The sequence below is a fragment of the Procambarus clarkii genome, chromosome 40 (genome assembly GCF_040958095.1).
Source record: "Procambarus clarkii isolate CNS0578487 chromosome 40, FALCON_Pclarkii_2.0, whole genome shotgun sequence".
NCBI classification, from domain to species: Eukaryota; Metazoa; Arthropoda; class Malacostraca; order Decapoda; family Cambaridae; genus Procambarus; species Procambarus clarkii.
The window spans coordinates 23,499,438-23,515,098 of NC_091189.1; the positions used below are offsets into that span (position 1 = coordinate 23,499,438).

The 15,661-nt window shown below is 43.1% G+C and overlaps 2 protein-coding genes across 3 annotated transcripts in view; one reads left to right on the forward strand and one right to left on the reverse strand.

Moving 5' to 3' along the window:
* The window catches only part of LOC123757978 (lysine-specific demethylase 9), a 125,943-nt gene extending 110,762 nt beyond the window's left edge, over window positions 1-15,181 (reverse strand). The window contains exon 1 of the mRNA XM_045742046.2: window positions 15,037-15,181. The gene's annotated coding sequence lies outside the window, so the exon portion shown is untranslated. The remainder of the gene's footprint in view (window positions 1-15,036) is intronic.
* The window catches only part of LOC123757979 (inversin), a 195,027-nt gene continuing 185,697 nt past the window's right edge, over window positions 6,332-15,661 (forward strand). Inside the window, exon 1 of one of the 2 annotated variants that reach the window (XM_069338860.1) lies at window positions 6,332-6,353. The gene's annotated coding sequence lies outside the window, so the exon portion shown is untranslated. Of the gene's footprint in view, window positions 6,354-15,182; window positions 15,312-15,661 lie in introns of those variants that run through there. The other variant, XM_045742048.2, reaches the window with a different exon arrangement.

Sequence of the window (15,661 nt, forward strand, 5' to 3'; positions counted from 1 at the left end):
TACTCAATGTGCCGAAGTTCAAAAAGGTATTCCTGCAGAGGGATATGATCAGGGAGGAGAGACAGAGGACAGCAGCAGCAAGGAGAGGGAAAGGAATCAGGGAACTACAACCTAGAACCCTACGATCCCAGAAGGGAGTGGGGAACCCTCCACAGGCAATTCAACAGCCCCAGTGGGAGGAGGATCACACCCATCTCCCAACCAATAGAAGCCCTACCTGCCCCAGCCCCTACACTCCTCCACCACCCTAAGCCCTCCCCTTCTCCCTCTTCCCCTATCCCCTCCCTCCTTCCCCCATCCCCTAAGCCTTCCCTTCTCCTCCCCCCCAAGCTCTCTTTCCTCCCCCTCTCCCCCAAGCCCTTCTTTCTCCCCCCCAAGCCCTCCTTTCTCCCCCACCCCCCAAGCCCTCCCTCCCCCCATCCCCCCCAAACCCCCTCTTCTCCCCATCCCCCCAAGCCCTCCCTTCTCCCTCACCTCTCCTCACTTTGCCCCTACCCTCTCCAAACCAGATCCTCCCAGCCCCCCACAACCCAGGTCCCCCTCACTCTCAGCTCTCCTCACAGCCCAGGGCCCCCCCCCCTTCCTCTTCCCATCCCAGACCCTCCATGCTTACTTACTCTAGTGGAAGCAACAGAAACTGTGGATGGACAGAAAAGAGTCAGCTTCAAGGTAATGTACATGAACATAGATAGGATTACAAGCAAGGTGAATGAATTTAGGGAAAGAGCACAAGAAGTATACCCAGATGTAATTGGAATCACGGAAACAAAACTCTCAGGAATAATAACAAATGCAGTATTCCCCCAGGATTGCACTGTAATAAGGAAAGAGAGGGAGGGTAGGGGAGGAGGCAGAGTGGCCCTACTCATGAGAAGGGAATGGAGTTTCAAGGAGATGGTTATCCCAGGCTGTGAAGGGCTTAGAGACTACATAACAGGCACCATGACGATGGGAGGACGTAGAGTAGTAGTAGGGGTGATATATAACCCTCCACCAAATGACAGAAGACCCAGGCAAGAGTATGACAGAAACAACATGGCAGTTAATAACATAATTGAGAGGGCAGCCTCTGCTGCCTGTAGAAATCGATCCCAACTGCTCATCATGCTGGGACTTCAATCACGGAAGGATAGACTGGGAGAACAAGGAACCGCACAGAGGAGAGGATACATGGAGAGCCAAACTAATGGAGGTGGCGACAAGAAACTTTCTAAGCCAACATGTCAGGGAACCCATTAGGATGAGGGGAAACGATGAACCAGCGAGACTCGACCTAGTCTTCACTCTGAATGACTCCGCCATAAGGGAAATTGACTTCGAGGCCCCAGTAGGAATGAGCGATCACAGTGTACAGACGTTTGAGTATCTGGTCGAAGAAGGGCTAAAGTACTCGAGAAAGGGAACTGAAAGCAAAAGGCTAGCATTCCGTAAGGGAAATTACGAGGAGATAAGAAAATTCCTAACGGATGTAACCTAGGAATCAGAGTTAAGGGGAAAGACGGCCCAAGACATGATAAAATACATCGCGCAGAAGTGCAAGGAGGCAGCAGAAAAGTTTATCCCGGCCCAAAAGGTAAAAACAGAAATGAAAATGAGAAACCCATGGTTTAATCAGAGATGTAAGCTAGCTAACAAAGTAAAAGAGCATGGAGAAACTATAGAAATAACAGGACACTTGAGAGCAGAGAAGGTTACCAGAGAGTCAGGAATGAATATGTCAGGGTAAGAAGAGAGGCAGAAGGGCAATATGAAAACGACATAGCAAGCAAGGCTAAGACCCCAACCCAAATTGCTGCACAACCACATCAGGAGAAAGACAACAGGTAATGAAACTGAGGATAGGGGCAGACAGATTCACTACAAATGCCAAAGAAGTGTGTGAGGAACTCAATATGAAATTCCAGGAAGTCTTCACATTAGAACAAGGAGAAATTCCAGAGATAAGCGAAGGAATAATTAACCAGGCACCACTAGAGGAATTTGAGATTACCAGTGCAGATGTAAGAAAGCTTTTGCTAGAGTTGGATGTGACAAAGACTATAGGTCCGGATGGAATATCACCATGGATACTAAAGGAAGGAGCAGAAGCACTGTGCCTGCCACTCTCCATGATGTATAACAAATCACTGGTAACAAGTAAACTGCCAGAAATTTAGAAGGCGGCAAACGTAGTCTCGATATACAAGAAGGGGGATAGACAGGAGGCACTGACCTACAGGCCAGTGTCCCTAACTTACATACCATGCAAGCTAATGGAGAAAATTGTGTGAAGAAAGCTAGTGGAACATCTGGAGCGAAGGAACTTTGTGTCACAACACCAACATGGTTTCAGGGATGGCAAATCATGCCTCACAGGATTAGTTGAATTCTACGATCAGGCAAGAAAGAGATGGGTGGGCAGACTGCATATTTTTGGATTGCCAGAAAGCCTTTGACACAGTGCCACACTAGAGACTAGTGCGAAAGCTGGAGATGTATGTTGGAGTGAAAGGGAAGGTACTCCATTGGATAACGGAGTACCTAAGTAACAGAAGGCAGCGAGTCACTGTGCGGGATGAGGAATCAGATTGGCGAGACGTCACCAGTGGGGTCCCGCAGGGTTCAGTCCTTGGACCCATACTGTTTCTTATATATGTAAATGATCTTCCAGATGGTATAGAATCATTCCTCTCATTGTTTGCTGATGATGCAAAAATTATGAGGAGGATTAAGACAGAGAAAGACAGTACGACTACAACATGACCTAGACAGATTGCATGAATGGTCCAACAAATGGCTACTAAAGTTCAACCCGAGTAAACGTAAGGTAATGAAACTAGGCAGTGGAAACAAGAGGCCAGACACAAGATACAGAATGGGAGATGAAGTCCTTCGTGAAACGGACAGAGAGAAAGATCTAGGAGTTGATATGGCACCAAACCTGTCTCATGAAGCCCACATCAAAAGAATAACATCTGCAGCATATGCGAGGCTGGCTAACATCAGAACTGCCTTCAGGAACCTGTGTAAGGAATAATTCAGAACCTTGTATACCACATATGTAAGACCAATCCTGGAGTATGCGGCCCCAGCATCGATCCCGTACCTTGTCAAGCACAAGGCGAAGCTTGAAAAAGTTCAGAGATATGCCACTAGGCTAGTCCCAGAACTAAGAGGCATGAGTTACGAAGAAAGGCTGCGAGAAGTGCACCTCACGACACTAAAAGACAGAAGAGTAAGGGAAAACATGATCACTACCTACAAAAATTCTCAGAGGAATTGACAGGGTAGATAAAGATAAACTGTTTAACACTGGGGGTACGCGAACAAGGGAACACAGGTGGAAACTGAGTACCCAAATGAGCCACAGGGACGTTAGAAAGAACTTTTTCAGTGTCAGAGTAGTTAACAGGTGGAATGCATTAGGCAGTGATGTGATGGAGGCTGACTCCATACACAGTTTCAAATGTAGATATGATAGAGCCCAGTAGGCTCAGAAATCTGTACACCAGTTGATGTACAGTTGAGAGACGGGACCAAAGAGCCAGAGCTTAACCCCCGCAAGTACAATTAGGTGAGTACAGGTGGAAACTTAGTAGCCAGATGAGCCACATAGACATTAGAAAGATTTGTTTCAGTGTCAGAGTAGTTAACAAATGGAATGCGTCATTCGTAGTGACGTGGTGGAGGCAGACTCCATGCACGATCTCAAATTAGATTTGATCTAGAGCTTCTGTCCTGATTTCCTGAGTCTAGAGGTTCAGGAATCTGTGCACCGGTTGATTGACAGTTGAGAGACGGGACCAAAGAGCCAGAGCTCAACCCCCTCAAGCACAACTAGGATGAGTACACTCCATTACTATATACCTCCCTCCCTCCCGTGGTCGCCTCCACTACGCCAATACACGCACAAACAAAATATACAGGGGTCTCGAGGCTGAGTGCACAGTGCTTTAGGTTCATATATAGTAGACAAAAATTTATGAATGGGTCTTTGGGGTCGACCGATGGATGGAATGGACTTGGTCTGAAGATGGGTTGAGTGTTTCACCACATACTTCAAATGTAAATAATCACCAACTGAACCTAAACACCTAACCTAAGCCTAATTATATATAGAATTTTATTATACAGTATAATAATAATAATCATAGTATATAAGTGAGAACAAACCGATTTTTAATACACTATACGTTAAAATTGATGAATATGTGGTGCGGGGTCGGCCGCAGCCTGCAGACGGGTTGCAAAAATTCAGTCAAAAAAATAATTATTGTTAACAGAACCTTAAGACCTAACCTAATCAAAGCCAGATCATACAAGATACATGTCTGCAAACTTAACATGACAGTTAAACGTTTAAATACTTAACAATTTGGAAGATCCTGATCCAGACAACTTCACGAACAAGAAGCAACGGTTTCAAGCTCAAGAAACCACAATGCAGAACGGAAAACAGGTGATGCTTTTTCCACCCATAGGATTATAACCCATGGAACCGTCTATCCGCCGATCGAGGCTGTAAAAGCCAAAACGCCGCTGAGATTCAAAATCCAGCTCAATAAACAGACCGTCCTCTAAAACAAAGACCCCAAAATCTATTCCATGCACCCTCCAAACCCCCTCTGTTTATGAATGAAAAACGGTTTACACACGATTCACAACTGATGACGTCCGAACACTTCTGGAATAAGTGCTTCGCTGGCGACTTTTGTTCGAACCACATCGCTCAACCCGTCCTCTAAACAGACCCAAAAGTAATTTCATGCACCCACCAAACCCTCTGTTTATGAATGAAAAACGGTTTATACCAACCCGTCCTCGACTCAAGTCCATTACATCCAGCGGTCGACCCCACAAACGCATTCATAAATTTTAATATGCTGTTCATTCAAAACGGGAATTTTCTCAAGTATAAATTAATATTTTAACATATTAGCATATTGTGCATATATAGGCATAGGTTAGGTTAGGTTAGGTGTTTAGGTTCTGTTGGCGATTATTTGTATTTGTAGTACGTGGGTGAAGCATTTATAGCGTTGTGATTCGAACAAAATTCGTCAGTGAAACACTTGTTCCGGATATGTTCGAACGTCAGCAGTTGTGAGTCGTGTGTAAACCGCTTTTCATTCATAAACAGGGGGGTTGGCGGGTGCATGGAATCACTTTTGGATCTTTGTTTGGAGGATGAGCTGTTTATACACGACTCACAACTGTTGACGTTCAAATACGTCCGAAACAAGTGCTTCACTGACGAATTTTGTTCGAACCACAACGCTATAAATGCTTCACCCACGTACTTCAAATACCCAGTCCGTCCTCCAAACAAAGATCCAAAAGTGATTCCATGCACCCGCCAAACCCCCTGTTTATGAATGAAAAGCGGTTTACACACGACTCACAACTGCTGACGTTCGAACATATCCGGAACAAGTGCTTCACTGACGAATTTTGTTCGAATCACAACGCTATAAATGCTTCACTCACGTACTACAAATACAAATAATCGCCAACAGAACCTAAACACCGAACCTAACCTATCCTATGCCTATATATACACAATATGCCAATATATTATAATATTAATTTATACTTGAGAAAATTCCCGTTTTGAATGAACAGCATGTTAAAATATATTAATGCGTCTGTGGGGTCGACCGCTGAATGTAATGGACTTGAGTCGAGGACGGGTTGAAATACCAGCCCGTCCTCCAAACAAAGATCCAAAAGTGATTCCATGCACCCGCCAAACCCCCTGTTTATGAATGAAAAACGGTTTACACACGACTCACAACTCATTTCGTTCGAACACTTCCGGAACAAATGCTTCACTGACGAATTATGTTCAAACCACAACGCTATAAATGCTTCACCCACGTACTACAAATAAAAATAATTGCCAACAGAACCCAACCACCTAACCTAACCTAACCTATGTCTATATATGCACAATATGTTAATATATCAAAATATTAATTTATATTTGAGAAAATTCCTGTTTTGAATGAACAGCATGTTAAAATTTATGAATGCGTCTGTGGGGTCGACCGCTGGTTGTAATGGACTTGAGTCGAGGACGGGTTGCAAATACAAATAATCGCCAATAGAACCTAAACACCTAACCTAACTTAACCTATGTCTATATATGGACAATATACTAATGTATAATAATATTAATTTATATTTGAGAAAAGTTCAGTTTTGAGTGAACAGTATGTTAAAATTGATGAATGCGTCTTTGGGGTCGACCGCAGGATGGAATGGACTAGGTCCGAGGACGGGTTGTCATCAGGACAAATTGGAGGACCTTCGACAAGCCGCCGCCTTCCTGTCCTCGTCGAGGCTACTAGATAGTGGCCTTCAGGTAAATTCAGGTAAGTAATAATATAGACTGATTTATGTTTGAAGAAAATATCCAGATTTTGTTCCAAAAATGCTAGAACATATATGTAGAAACTATTGGTTGAACATAAAAATAGACTGACTGTTTCCTCCCAAAATTTCCCATTTTGTACAATTGAATTTCAGTTTTAATTTAGTTAATTTATTATGCACGCAATATTCATCCTCTGGGCGGTAGTGGAGTGGGTTATAGAGGCACATAATGGGTTCAGGGACTGAACCCAAAAATTCCTTTAGCTATATAAGCAAGTTACAGTCTTGATAAGTTAATACAAAATTTAATGTATATACTAAAAAGTGGAACAGTAACTTTTAATAAAGTAACCTAAATAAGCAATCCTAGGCCTAATATGTTATTTTAGGCCTAATGTATTACATATATGTGCTATAATAGGCCTAAGAATTAATGTTTGGCTTAGTTTTTGCCTTTTTTCTCGTGCCCTCTACAAAATTAATAGTACGAAACGTGTTTTTTTTCTTTAATTATGGAGCAACAGTCCACTTTTGTACATTCGACCAATATACAGTCGTTGAAAGTATTATCAATTTGAATGACAAGTTGACCAAATACGTTGCCAATAGTAGCTGTAGCCTGAGGATTGGTGGCGTCTGGATTTAACGAGCATTAGGTCATATTTTATGAGGACGGGTTGAACTGTGCAACAGGGTTATGAATGAATGCATGAACGTCCATAAAACACGTGAGAGATAGTGAGAGTGCGTGAGTTTGTGCATGCTTGCATGTACGGTAATGCAGGTGCTCCCCGTCCCGCTTGTCAACCTTGACTTGACTACAGGTAAGTATCGATAGGTAAGCAAACAGTTGACTAGTAAGTACTTGACGGTAATTACAAGTAGTAGTCAGTAAGTAAAATTATCAGGGTATTAGGTAGGGTAGGCTCTGTCGTATTACATTTAAATTCGTATATGGATCACGACAGTATTTGGCTTAGATGCTTTGGTTAGGTTGGATAAGGTTAGGAAGGTTTTACAATGCTGGCGAACCAATTTGTCTATGATGCAGCTTGTAATTGTCTGGTGAGATTTTGAAGGAAATTAACAATTTTGATGCAAATACTGTAGTCATACTGATAGTTTGCATACTGATGCAAATACAGTAGTAACTAAGTGATTGTAACCTATCCACTGCTGCCCACTGGATGGGGGGCGGTGTGCAGGACAAACATATCAATTGTGACACTAGCTCTCCACATATGTCAGTTGCTTAATTTAGAAACTGTACTTGTGGTCGATCTCGAACCCATTGTTGATGTGACGACTTATATTGAATTTTGTAACTAGTTCATCAAGATTGTAACTTGCTTAGCTAAATGAATTGTGGGGTTCAGTCCCTGAGCCCATTATGTGCCTCTGAAACCCTTTCCACTACCGCCCACAAGATGGGTATGGGGTGCATAATAAATGAACTAAACTAACTAACCGACAGTGAGGGAAAAACATAAGAAATATTGAAAAAATTCGTGTTAGAATTATTAATCTTACTTTTTCGGTCATATTATATATATATATATATATATATATATATATATATATATATATATATATATATATATATGTATATATATATATATATATATATATATATATATATATATATATATGTATATATATATATATATATATATATATATATATATATATATATATATATATAGTATACATACCTATCAGCTTATATATATAAGAGTATTTAAAGTTGATAAGTATAACATATAGGTAAGCGTGTTGAGAGGATGCAGGATTAGGCGGTAGAGAGGTGATTTAGGGTGAAAAATATGCATTATCTTATCTTCATTTCTGTTCGTTAATATATCAACATAAGAACAAAACGCAATGTAGCCATTAGATAAGTGTGATGCTCAGCGCAACTGTGTAATAATATAAGCATTAACACACACCTGCCGCATAGATCTTACCTGTTCCAAATACAGAAATTCATCATTTATGTAACTATCGCTTGTTGATTTTTTTTTTTTTGCTTTATTTTCTATAAATCTTTCATGGACCTTAGTGAACCTTTAACCAAATCTCAGTGGATATAGTGTGACGTATATGCAGTACAGTAATGTAAACGTTGTTTTGTCTGAGTCGTCTGTGGAAGCCTATACTCGGTGTATGGTTAGATGTTATTTTAGATTCAGCTACTCTGAATACAAAAATCCAAGTAGCACGGGCTATGATGAGCCCATAGTGGACTTAAGGTTAGAGACGTCGTGTTTACTGCCGTGCACATCATGGCTTAGAGGTTGTTACTGTTCACTCTACGTCTATGTATTGGCTCCTTTTCCTCCATCACTGGGGGGAATAGGTAAATGGTACACGTCCTCCATCACTGGGGGGATGACAGGAAAATGGTACACGTCCTCCATTCACTGGGGGAGATGACAGGAAAATGGTACACGTCCTCCATCACTGGGGGGATGACAGGAAAATGGTACACGTCCTCCATCACTGGGAGGATTTGTACCAAGATAAACAACAACGGCACTTTCCTGCACCGTGGGAGATTACACCCTTTCCAATTTTAATCCCTCCATTTCCACCCAAGAAGCAAATTAGAGATCAGCCCAAGCTTCGTCTTGAGGCAAAACTCAACGCCTTAAGCCGTATTGATGCTCTCTCCACAGAGCATTCTCTCTCTCAAATCATATACACTGGTGGTTAACATGCACTCTCTTGAAGATTATATTGTAGAATGTCCCATACTGACTGACTTTCGCCCCCCTAGGCTGAGGTATGCTGAACTCTGGAATTACTATATGAATTCTGGAACATTTGATGATATATTGGATTTGTACCCAAGATTGATCATGTATTGTATCAATTATACAATGTATGTGATGTAACTATATAACCTGAGCTTGTAAAAGCACCTTTATCACCTTCAGTGGTTAAGTGATTAATAACACACTAGTTTCTCTATCAGCTATCTTACCCTCTCAGAGTAGGAGAGCCATAAGTGTATGTGTATGTGTGTAAGTATCTGTGTATATATGTATATGTGTGTGCGTATGTATATGTATGTGTATAAAGTATATGTGGAAGCTGATCAGAATTAAATTTCACCATTGTAAATGCACATTAATGATACTATGTAAAGAACACATCGAACACTTTATATAGGGCAGACGTAACTCTGTGTATCTATGTATTTACGTATGTAGGTTAGCTTAGCATTTTAAAAGCACTACACTTACCTTCTGTGGTTGATTGTTCAATAAATCACTGAACAATATGTTTAACACATCTCTCACCTTGTCCATGGAGGACAGAAGAAATTTTTATATGCTCATGGTTAGCATTGTAAATGTGCGGCCACGTCTGTGGTAGAAAAAAACTGGGGATGATAGGTAAATGGTACACGATTTTGTGATTGGGTAGAGAATAGTTTAGGAGTGGAGGATACGTTAAGGGTAGAGAATAGAATAGTGAGGAAGTGTAAATGAGTGAAAGAAGATAAAGTCCACTACGGGCTCACCATAGCCCGTGCTACTTGGAATTTTTTGTTCCAAGTAACTAAATCTAAACAACAACAAACAACACGAGTGAAGGAAGAGGTGCAATTGTGAGGGGAGGAAAGGCGAATATGAGTGTAGAGGAGAAAATGATAATGAGTGGAGGAGAAACGGAATAGGTGGAGGGACCGAACGGGGGGTGGGGAGCCGTTGAAGTACGACACATGATAACGTATATATCAACCGCCATACTGCCCTGACCTTGGCATTCAGCGTCACAGAAAATGAGAGGTCAACATTCCACACCTGATATTCCTATCTTGTCTTAACACCAAGTTCTGAATCCATATCACTTTCAAATCAGAATGATAAATTTCACATTTTTCTTAATATCATTTCAATATGATTTTACGATTATTTTGAAGGAATTCAACGTGTTTTTATAAACTTTTTCAATTTAATTTAGTTATCCATATGTGTGTGTGTGTGTGGGGGGAGAGAGAGAGAGAGAGAGAGAGAGAGAGAGAGAGAGAGAGAGAGAGAGAGAGAGAGAGAGAGAGAGAGAGAGAGAGAGAGAGAGAGAGAGAGAGAGAGGTGGGGGGAGAGGGAGAGAGGGGGGAGGGGGCGAGCGTGTGTATACGTGTCCTCACCCAACACTGCAGGAGGAGCGAGAATGCGCCGGTGAACACGTCAGCAATATCACTGTTGCCTGCCCGCCACCTTGTACCCGCCAACCCTCTCCGCCGCAAGCATGTACCGCGCCTCAGCTCCCTACCGCACTTCCATACGTGCGGCACCAAGGCTCCGCACCGCACCTCGCTCCGTACCGCACCTCACTCCGTGCCGCACCTCACTCCGTGCCGCACCTCACTCCGTGCCGCACCTCACTCTGTTCTACGCCTCGCTCCCTACCGCACTTCCATACGTGCGGCACCTCGCATCGCACCGCACCTCGCTTCGCGCCGCACCTCACTCCGTGCGGCATGGAGTGAGGTACGGCGCGGAGCGAGGTGCCGCACCTCGCTCCGTGCCGCACCTCACTCCGTGCCGCATCTCGCTCCATGCCACACGTACATCACTCCATGTGCCGCAGCCCGCTCCGTACAATACAGTATATAACTTTGCTGCCCCAAAATGAGTTCCTTTACGTAACGACAGGTACGAATTAGGGTGTACACGGAGCATGAAACTGTGGCGTTATTATGAGGGGTGGAGTGAGACGCTCGGGACGAGTGCGTATTGATCTCTCGTGCACAGCCGTTTCACACACTCACACGCACACACTATCGCACACATATGAGTGCCACACACATTCAATGGACAGCGTTTGGGACTCGTAATCCCAGCGTTCGGGTTGGATCCCGGCGGAAACAGATGGGCAGTTTCTTTCACCCTGATGCCTCCTGTTACCTAGCAATAAATAGATGTGTGTGTGTGGAAAAAAATTAGTTAGTAATTAGTAACAGTTGATTGATTGAAAGTTGAGAGGCGGGCCGAGAGAGCAAAGCTCAACCCCCGCAAGCACAACTAGGTGAATACAATACGAGCAGAGTTCTTTCACCTGATGCCTCTGCTCACTTAGCAATAAATAGGTATTAAACAGGTTCTAGGTAAGGTACGGGCTGCATCTTGGGAATGTGTGTGCGTACTCACCTAGTTGTGCCTGCAGGGGTTGAGCTGCGGCTCTTTGGTCGTAAAAAAAGCTCTGTGTTTATGTATACTCACCTAGTTGTGCTTGCTGGAATGTAGCTTTCGTTCTTTGGTCCCGCCTTCACAACTGTTAATCAACTGGTGTACAGATTCTTGAGCCTACTGGGTTCTACATTTGAAACTGTATATAGAGTTTTTTGCCTCCTACCATATCACTGCCCAATGTAATCGCAACCCATGTCCAAAGAGCTTGGAAAAGGCAAGGAGAGGGGGGGGAAGGGGTGTAGGAAGAAGGATGAGGAGTTAAAAATTGCTTGAAGAGGATTTGGACGGGGAACGAGGAGGCTTGAAAGTTCGATGGCCTATCCACCATGAGTTGGCATGATGTTTTGATCTTGGAGTGGCGCTTGTAGTTGATATTTATATTGAGTTCTCGTTCTGCGGCAGCTGGAGGCTTGTGGAGTGGCGGTTGGCTGTCATGCTGGTGTAGGTGAAATGCTTGTGTCTGGCTGGAGGAGGCGTCTTCCTTTTTGAGGTGGTGCATATGTTGTTGTTCTAGTACTTGTGTTTTGAAGGTGGGTGGTCATGCTAGAGGCGTCGCTTGACATGACTTGTGGCAGTGCGGTTCCTTCCGGATCGTCGTCTTCGTCGCGGAATACTTATTGTCCATCGGGGAATCTTCTGTTGAAGTCCGGGTCGTTGTGTTCCTTCTTGAGGTTGGAGAAGTCAACGAATGAGTGCATAATGGAGGCGTGGACGAACATGGGGTGTGGGAATTTCTTGAAGTTTTTGTTTACGATGATCCAGTTGCATTTGTGGGCCATCTGTTGTCTGGTACTGTGGTTACTCTTAAACCCCATGGTACCAGCGCAGATGGCGTAGCAGGGATGTCTCTCGTCGTCGTAGATTTCCTCGTCGTCAGTTTTGGCTTCAGTATAGCTGATTTCAAGGTCCTCACAGTCAACTAGTTCAGTTGCTGGTACCGCTGCTGTTGCTACAGCCTGACTGCCTAATGCATTCCATTTGTTAACTACTCTGACACTGAACAAATTCTTTCTAATGTCTCTGTGGCCCATTTGGGTACTAAGTTTCCACCTGTGTCCTCTTGTTCGTGTTCCACCCGTGTTAAATAGTTTGTCCTTGTCCACCCTGTCAATTTCTCTGATAATTTTGTTGGCGGTAATCATGTCTCCCCCTACTCTTCTGTCTTCCAGGGACACGTGTGTGTGTGTGTGTGTGTGTGTGTGTGTGTGTGTGTGTGTGTGTGTGTGTGTGTGTGTGTGTGTGTGTGTGTAATTACCTAAGTGTAGTTACAGGATGAGAGCTATGCTCGTAGTGTCCCGTCTTCCCAGTACTCTTTGTCGTATAACACTGAAACTACTGACGGTTTTGGCCTCCACCACCTCACTTAGTTTATTCCAACCGTCTGCCACTCTGCAAAAGAAAACTATATTTTTTCGGCACCTCTGTTTCCTTACCTTGAATCTGTGTCCTCTTGTTCATGACGTTCCTGGGTTCAGGAACTTCTCATTGTCAATTTGGTCAATTCCTGTTAGTATTTTGTAAACTGTGATCATATCACCTCTATTTCATCTATCTTCTAGTTTTGGCATGTGTAACGCCTCTAGTCCTCCACCCCAGAATATTATCCTCTCCCCCAGGATACCATCTATAACAGCCGCCTAACTTCCGGGTATGTTTACGGCTAGGTGAATAGAGGCATGATGTGTATATAAACGTGCCTAAACGTCTCGTCTTGCTCGAGAATCGAACCCAGGTCCTTCCGGTTGTAAGTCGACTGTGGTGCGGGACACCTATATAGAAGCTGTCAGGCCATCACACATTAGACGATGTGCTCGTCAGTCTATTAGGTGTTGAGAGTCAGTGGTTAGATGAACATACAAACAGCCTCGTTTTGGTGTTATCGCTGCAGGACGATATCAGTAACAATTGGTCAGTACATTCGGTTTTTAATTGAATGGTCGTAGATATTAAGCTTTTTATTAGATTAGTTTATTCATTAGACCTCAAAATCGCGAGCGGTAGCGGAATAGATTCCAGAGGCACGTTGTCCAGGAGTGAAGTGAACTCCATTCACACACATCCAAAAGATGGGTATACACCTATCGGTGAATGTATCCTGTTGGACGTACACCTATACACAGGGGCCCCCCTCACACACAGGGGCCCGTGGCTGAGTGGACAGCATGCCGGGCACGTAATCCTGTGGTCCGGGGCTCGATTACCAGCGCCGGGAAGAAACAATGGGCAGAGTTTTTTACACCCTGATGCCCCTATTACCTAGCAGTAAACAGGTATTGGGAGTTATACAGCTGTTACGGGCTGCCTTCTGGGTATGTGTGTGAGGGGGGGGGGGGGAATAGTTAGTAGTTAGTAAGAGTTGATTGATTGACAGTTGAGAGGCGGGCCGAAATAGCATAGCTCAACCCCCGCAAGCACAACTAGGTGAATACATGCATTATAAACACGTAGAAATTCTCGTTTTCTCTTGCCAGGGAGTTGAAAACGGAAATGATAAGTTGGCCACACTTAGCTGAACCTGACCAAAACCTACGTATACCTTACGTATCCTGACACAAAGAAGGCATAAGTTTGTGACATAAAGCGAAAGTCTCCTTTGTGGGGTAAAGCCACATGTGCGGTCGAAATATCGTGTTTGTATACATCAGCCTTAATTGCATTATTCAGCATTAATTTAAACAAACCAATTTGCATAGCGGTAATTTATTAACTAGAGCATAAAAGTCCACGACTGATTGAAAATACTAGCATAAAACGTGAAAAATAAAACGTAATTTCAACTCCTTACTCTCAATTAATAGTTTTAAATTGTTCGAGATGAGAATATGCAACAGGCTTACTTCTAAAAACCATATATACCCATGTTCGATACAGGTTTAAGGGCAGCACTGCTTGTAGGCCCGAACTTTACATCTGTTAAGTCAAATCTAATTTAGTTTTGAAATATGATGACCAGGCCATGGCAGAATAACTGGGACAAGTCTGGTACCAGCTCTAAGTTAGGCGTGACAGGCCTACCAGAAATTCTAAGCTATGCATATATGGTATAGAAAGAGTTCTAAGCTATGCATATATGGTATAGAAAGAGTTCTAAGCTATGCATATATGATATAGAAAGAGTTCTAAACTATGCATGTGTGACATACAGTAGAAGTAGTTGTAAGCTATGTATAGTATAGGAGTTGTACATTGTTAAATATAGTATAGCAGGTGTTATACAGTACAGGTATGGTACTAGCGGTTATAATGTAGGTATGATGGGTGAGAGGAGCGGTGGTAGCAGGCCCCATGTTAGATATGACACCAGCAGTACCTAGCCAGGTGTAGCAGTGTGAGCAAGTGTCAGCTAGGCCTACACAACCACCAGCAGACAGGATATATAATATACATGTGACTATATCACTAACAAGCAGCGGTTATAAACTCTATAATGCTCTTAGAAACACAAGGCTTCAAATGCAATTTCAAAAGCTACAGATATTCTTACCTGGTCAATGGGAGTTCCTGCAGGGAGTCACGTACGCGAACTTCAACAAGCAAGCGCCCGCGCCAGCCACCTCTGCTATATTGTCCATCTCCTCTCACAACTGTGTATTACCAAAGACATTTTCTAGCTAAGCCAGCAAAGTTTAACCACAAAAATGTATAGTGAGCGAAGCCATGATTGCAAGAGGTTAAGGCCGTGTTCAGTTGCAAAGTGTGACTAGCTGACTGAGCGGACGGTAGAGCTAGCGGCTTTAATTATTGCTATCCTCAACCACGGTAAGATTTTCGCCGGTTTTATTTACTTACATATTAGCATTATTAGTATAATTAATGTTTGTTAAATATATATCATGTGTTTCCAAAGTAATAATTTGTATACTTTTTTTACAGGGGGTTGTGCAAAGATCTTTCTAGTTGGAGGAGATGCTCTAATTACTTACTCTTATAGTATATCTGTTGTGCTAAGATGTAGAGGAGGATGTGTAGGGTGGAGTGTGTGTGTGTGTGTGTGTGTGTGTGTGTGTGTGTGTGTGTGTGTGTGTGTGTGTGTGTGTGTGTGTGTGTGTGTGTGTGTGTGTGTGTGTGTGTGTGTGTGTGTGTGTGTGTGTGTGTGTGTGTGTGTGTGT